Raw genomic sequence first — 7,425 nt, 5'->3', positions numbered from 1 at the left:
CCTTCTTAACGTGTCTGGAAAGCCTGAGATTTACAGAACTTCTTCGCAACCCTGAGAAGGGAGTGAAATGTCCTGCCCTTTCCGGTATAAAATACAGCAGAGGGGTCGAGCTAGACTGAGTCACAGAAATAAAGAAGTATGGCAAGTTTTGAACACCTGGATTAAGGTTACAAAATTGTATCTGCTATACTTGCTTAGTTGGGCACCTTTAGTCTTCCTGTTTACCAAGACAAATTCATTTTCTGCACTGTGTGCAGAAAGAAACAGAATAAGCACGTAAAACCAAACTCAGCTTCCAGAGATATAGCTCTGTTTTAATGCAAGTCCCTTTCACTCTCATGCGCCCTCGGTCCATTAGGGTTAGTGCTACCTGCTGGAACCTATTGCACTTCATATTTATAGAAGCTCAAACACAGACAGAGCTTCTTTCTCACAAAACAGACCAAGCTGCGGTGCCAAGGTTGGCTGTTGGTCTTCTCCACACAGTGATTGAAGCCTCAAGGTAGAAAGGACCCAGTTCCTTGGCCTTGCTATTATCTTTGTTGAGTGGCAAAAGGGGAAGGAAAGCATGGATAAGGCACAGACAGTTCTTAAAAACCTAGGCCTGGAAGTGACAGGCGTCACCTTGCCTCCCGCTCTCTTGACAATACTTTGTCACGTTGTCAGACCCAGATACAGCGGGGAGGAGTAGCGGGAAAAATGTAGTCTCGGTTGGGCATCTACTGGCCAGCACACTATGGCAGGGGAGAATAAATATCAGTTTTGGGGGCCAGCTAGACATTTCTACCAAAAATGCTCTGACTTTGGATAAGAAAAGAATTTCCATAAAAACTTAGTAGTAGAAATGAGAGTGTCAAAGCATTCTACTATGTGTAGAGTACGGTGCACATAAAAATAAGTAGCATATTATCCACACCCTCTAGGAGTTCTGGTCAGAGAGAAGAATAACACATGCACAACTAACTACAGTATAATCTAATATATATGTAGGTGATACACGTATGAACAAATACATATACGTGTGTGTATGTTCAATTTTTTGATGAATATGAGACAGTTCAAAGCTTCAGGGTATACTCAGGTCTTAAGCTCTGCTTAGTTTTCTCTCCGACTAATTGTCAAGCATTGGGGTTTTCTTAGTACTGAAGGAAGATTATCTCTAAAAAGTTACCTGTTTCTAAGAGAAGATAGTATTACTCATCAAGCAATCTTGATGCTTTAGTTTCTGTGCGTTGCTGATATATTTAATATATAATGTAACAAGTTATCGTGGTAAAAAATTGTAAACTAAGCACTATCAAAGGACACCACAGTAGTGAGTGAACTAGAGTAAAAATGGAAAGAGCGTGTACTCGTACGATTTCACAGGGCAAGAATATAATTTAAAGCACCCAAGGGGAAGTTTCAGCTCTAATTAGTTATGTTTTCTCCAATCCCGTGACTCGTAACCACAGCATCCTGCTTGGACGTAGTAGTGACAGGGTGGTGGTAGTATATTCAGTACTTACTATGTGTCGAGCACTGTGCTAAGCACTCATGTGAATTTACCCTCTTGATCGTTGCACCTCTATGAGGGAAGTGTTGTGTCATCATTTTTTTCAGAGACGTGAGAAGGCCCAGATTAGTAAAGAAAATCTCCTTGTTCATTTATAAGAGACAGAACTTAAATTTGAACCCAGGTTCTGAGAGTAAGAATCTGAGCCCAACCCAGTTCCCCAAAGTCCTGCCTTCAGGAGTTTTCACTTACAAGTGAATGTAGATGTGGTCTGTGTATACAACGGAATATTCCTTAGTCATTAGAAACGACAAATACCCACCATTTGCTTCGACGTGGATGGAACTGGAGGGTATTCTGCTGAGTGAAATAAGTCAATCGGAGAAGGACAAACATTATATGGTCTCATTCATTTGGGGAATATAAAAAATAGCAAAAGGGAATAAAGGGGAAAGGAGAAAAAATGAGTGGGAAATATCAGAAAGGGAGACAGAACATGAGAGACTCCTAACTAGGGGTAGTGGAAGGGGAGGTGGGCGGGGGGTGGGGGTGACTGGGTGACAGGCACTGGGGTGGGCACTTGGCGGGATGAGCACTGGGTGTTATTCTGTATGTTGACAAATTGAACACCAATAAAAAATAAATTTATTTTTTTGAAAAAAGAGGAAAAAAAAACACAAGTGAATGTAAATCTATGGAACTCAAATGGAAACGGAAATGACACAGAATCAAGTGACATTTTTAATCAAACACACCTACCTGTCTCTCAGAAGCCATCAACAGTGCTTATGCATGTAAAACAAAAAGCAATTTCTCAAGGGTCTACCACCTAAACTCTCCCATCCAGCTTTTAAATATTATGGCGCAGAGCCCTCGTCTTTTTCCACACCTTCTCTCATGATAATCTTACTGACTTCCGTGAACTGAAAAACCAGACATGTCCATGGATTCATAGATCCATTCATACTTCCTATGCTCAATGCAGACCTCACATGTGTGTGTCCCTGTTTCCTATGGCCCGAAAGGTCAAGGCGCTTGGGTGTTCCACAGGCAACCATGTTGAATCTGAACCCTCGACTTCACCCCACCCCAGGCCTGCTCTCCTGCCACAGCATATTTCCCCAGCTTCATGTTGGGCACAGCCACCTACCCGGTTACTCTCAACTCAGACACCTGCAGATGACCTCGCACCTTCCCTTTTCCTCGCTCTTCTTCATCTTCATGTCAAGCTACCAAGCCCAATCCAGAAACGCATTTTCTCAACTGTGCATCTAAGCTGGATGTCGATGCCATCTCCTTCTTCCCCCCTCCACTCTGCCATGTCGATAGGCCACCACTCCTCTCCTGGAGTGCCTCTCTGCTTCTACTCTTCCTCTCCTCCAAGCCATTCTCCATGAGGCAGCAAGAGAGTTTCTTAAAATGTAAATATGTCTATGTTGTGTCCTTGCACAAAATCTGTTAATGGGCTCCATTTGCCATCCAAATCAGACCCAAACCCCTGATCAGAACCCATGAGGCCCTGTAAATTCCAGCCCCAGCCTGGTTCTCACCTTTGAGCCTACTGACTTTCACTCTATGGTTCTCCAGTGTTCGTTTTGGTCCGACGTTGGTTGTTACACATGCTGTTTACTTGAACGATGCTCTATTCCTCTGACCTCCCATCATCAGGTCCTTCTCATTTTTACATCATGGCTCAACCATCCATGACCTAACTATCCTGGTCCCTGACCAGGTTCAAAAGAAGAGGGCCAATTCTCATCCTCTCCTTCATCTCAACCTTTTCATCTTCCCCTTTATAACATTTTTCAATAATTGTGATGTTTTATTTGTATGGTTATTTACTAGCCTTTCATCTGTTCATTCCACTTGAATTTAAACTCCCTAAGGGCAAGGGGCCTGCTTGTCTTGCCCACCATTAAGCCATGGCGCCGGGAACAGTGCCTGACTTCTAGAAGGTGCCCAGTATGCATGCGTTAGGGAAGGAGAGAATGATGGTATGTATAAACGAACAAGTAACTTAACACACAGATACATGAAAAATGGGCATTTTTTCCCCACATGAGGAAACATTAACATACAAATAACTTTGTTAGATGGCGATACAGCGTAATACATAGAGAGCGCACACTTTCTAGTCAGTTTTTCTTCCTAAAAATTTAAATGCTGCCACTAAGTTTTGAGACCTTATGAAAAGCTATTTTGTTATCTGCTTTTACTGGCACCTTCTCTTAGCACAGTTTCCTCATGGTAGCTACTAATTTATAGCATTAGAATGTGAACCAAAGGAAATGATATGTCAAGCATCCAGAGCCATGTCCTATACACGGAATTGGCTCAAGAAATGCTAGTTCCTTAGAGAACAGTTTGTGATCTAGACACGGATCCAGGAGCCGAGAGACCTACTTTCTGTTCTTGCATTTCCATTTGTTCTCTGACCACTTGGCCATTCTTTCTCTTATTTCTCTATTTATGGGAAATTAGTCACCTCTTCCTACCTCTAAAATTATCTCGAATACCTTAGCCTCCTCAGCTAATGATTTGCACAATCCATCATTGTCCCAACTGGAAAAGTTTAGGATAGTTTCTTAGTGAAACTTACTGGTACCAAAAAGGACAAAAAATTGAAATGTTAACTTTTTCCACGTAAGATTCTAGTCATAGTTCCAAAATATCCCAACCCATAACTTGTAACCATCTTTAAACACGAGTTTCAAAAACTGGGGGTCCAACCTTTCCAACCTCTTACTTAATAATTTAATAACCATGTATAAGTTCTTTAGAATCACTGAGCTGAAAGAACCTGCCACCATGCATCAGGATGGCACCTGTGTTTTGTCTTCATGTGTAATCAGTTGGCTCAGATGGACTGTGAGGGGTTTTTACGTTTCTAATCGTTTCATTATGTTTTGGGGAAATGGTCCAAGGAAGCTACCCACCTACTTTCTAGTCAGCACACTGGCCAAGAATCATACTCAGATTTCATTGTTCAGCCTGGACACATGAAAGTGTTACCAGCTAATATTGCATTTCATTGTGATTTGGCATGAACTAGAAAATCAAGGGAATCACTATTTAATAATCATTGACTCCTTTATTAAAAAGGAATCGGTTTTCCCAGTTCGGAAACATCTGGATGAATAAAGAACATACTGTGTGATAAGATCAAAAACAAAATGTTTTAAAGTTTATTAGAATGAGACCAGAACACTGACACTCATTAAAATGCTAAAACCTCCAGTCCTACATTTTATCGTCATTTCCAAATTAAAGGTGAACGCAAGATAGAACTAGCTTTTTTGTTGTTGTTGTTCATTTGGAGGCAAAGAAATGTTATCACTTGAATAACTCAATGGTAATTACAAAAACATTCACTTACTTAGGAAAAAATAATTCAACAAATGCCCTCCGCCCTCCAAACGTTTTCTCTTTTGGAAAGTGTGAGAGATCAAAGATGGCCACACACTCCTCTTTTTTTTTTTCTTTTTTAAGAGAGAGAGAGAGAGAGAGAGAGAGCCAGAGGGCAGAGGGAGAGGGAGAGAGTGACTCTCAAGCAGCCTCCGTGCCTGAAGAGGGGCAGGGTTTGATTTCAGGACCCTGAGATCATGATCTGAACCAAAATCAAGAGTCTACCACCCAACTGACTGAGCCACCCAGCCACCCCAGCTACACAGTCTGTGACATCACTTGAACAATAGAAAAGACTTTAATGGCAGTTCTCATTTCCTGTGTTGTGAATACTTACTCTTGAAGCCTTAAGCCTAAGGCAGCCACGTGTAGAAGTCATTTAAAGTAGAAGTCAGCAAATTTCTCTGTTAGGGATCAAAGAGTAAATATGTTGGGTTTTGCAGGATATATGGTTCCAGAGAGTAGACAATATTTAAGCAACTGTATGTAACTGTGTCCCAATAAAGATTTATCCTGGGATACAAAAATGTTCCAGACCTCATGGTACATTATTCTTCCTCAGATTTTCTTTTTTTTTACATTAAAATTTTTTTTAAACCTTAGCTCGCAGTATACACAACAATAGATTGCAGACTGGGTTTGGCAGAGTGAAATCTAGAGAGAAAAAAAGATATTCAGCGAAGTCTTCAATTGCTCTAGCCCTCAGACATTTGTGTGACCCCAACTGAGGCCCCAAATAGCAGGGCAAGATGAGTCATCTGCACTGTGTCCGATCTAAATTCTTGGTCCCCAGAATCATAAGATAAATGAATTGTTTTAAGTTCTAATTTTTGGCATAGTTTGTTAAATAATAATAGACAACTAGAGTAGTAGTTTGGGTTTTGTTTTGTTCTTAAGATTTTATTTATTTATTTGAAAGCAAAGAGAGAGAGCAAGCACGAGCCGGGGGAGGAGGGGCAGAGGGAGAGGAAGAACCAGACTCTTCGCTGAGCAGGGAGCCCAACTGAGGATTCAGTCCCAGGACGCTGGGATCATGACCCGAGCCAAAGGCAGACACTTAACTGACTGAGCCACCCGGGTGCCCTGCTAGAGAAGCTCTTATAATAAACACGATGGTGAAAAGCTACATTTAATTTTTTTGAAAACTGTGACTGTTTCACTAGCCTTATCCCTTACATATGCCCTTTCCCATCGGGCCATATGAATTTGACTTTTCTGATCAAAATAATTTGTTTCCTTGGTGCCATAAATACAACTCCATTATCAAAATGAGCAAAATTTCCATTTAAAACATCTACATTGAGTGGTAAGAGTCACACTAAAATCAAATGGATGACTTTTCTGATTTTGCCACTAAAAATTAGGCAACAAATGAAGCTCCCAACTTCCCAAATTTAGGTTTAAAGGAACCAAGTATTTCCTTCATTACTCTATAATTGACCTATTGCTTTTGCCCACCCAGTCGCATTCTTCCTCCTTCTGGGGACTCTGTGAGTATATGTCCTCCTCTCCACGGTCAGCCCTGTGGCTTGGAAGAAGCTGCCTTCACGGATGGAGCACAGATTTGGCCCTAAATCTCTCTGGGTAGAGCACTCTTCTGGCCAGAGAAACGGGGTCCACAATGAGCACATAATCCAATCAGAGTCAGTTTGGCTCAGGAGAATTTAACTGGTATTTCTGCGAAGGAAATTTCCTTTTTTTTTTTTTTTTTTTTTGTCTGCTGGACTGAAAATTGAAAAAAATTAAAACGGCTTGGACCTTCTTTGCCTCTTGCTACCATATCATTTCTAAAGCTAAAGCCAAAACAGCCTATATGCAACCATGGGTGGGAGAACTAGGAGATGTGTGGGAAAACATGATATTTTTATGCATTCAATGTAGTTATTTCGAATCTAGTGATAGCCCTAAGTGTTTTATCTCACTTTAGCCAATAATATACCTCTTTGCTTCAATTAGATTAAGTCAGATTTTGTGACAGTTGCAAGAGAATGTGCCCTGAGCAACCACATGGGGCAAGACTTTTTTACAGTGGAGTATTCAAGTATTTACTCTTTAACGAATACTTTTAGAATTGCATCTAGTATAGTCCAGGCATTGGTAATAGGATATAAGAACACAAAGAATAAGTAGGAGCAAAGCTGGTACCCACCAGCAGCTTACTGTCTAGTGAGGGGAACAGACTTATAAACAAATAATTAAAGTGCAGTGTGATAAAAGTGTAATAACATTGTGGCAAGAAGAAGGAAGTGATCAACTATGCTTGAGTGGTCAGTAGAAGGTGCCCAAAGGAGATTATCGAGCTGGGGTGAGGGGTTGGAGGAACAACAGGCACAAGTGAACTGCACAGGGGTTTCCAACAAAACGCTCCAATTTCACAGAATCATGGTGTGCAAAAGTGGGAATATGGAGAGGCAGGCCCTTCTCGGGCCAGAAAAGGCCTTGACTGTGTTACTAGCAGTTTGGATTTCAGCCTGCGGGTCGTGAAGAACCATCAAAGCAGTCTAAGTAAGGGAAGAATATAATAA

Source organism: Nyctereutes procyonoides, unplaced genomic scaffold (assembly GCF_905146905.1).
Source record: "Nyctereutes procyonoides isolate TBG_1078 unplaced genomic scaffold, NYPRO_anot_genome, whole genome shotgun sequence".
Taxonomy (NCBI): domain Eukaryota; kingdom Metazoa; phylum Chordata; class Mammalia; order Carnivora; family Canidae; genus Nyctereutes; species Nyctereutes procyonoides.
Note: the sequence above shows the minus strand (reverse complement) of the source record.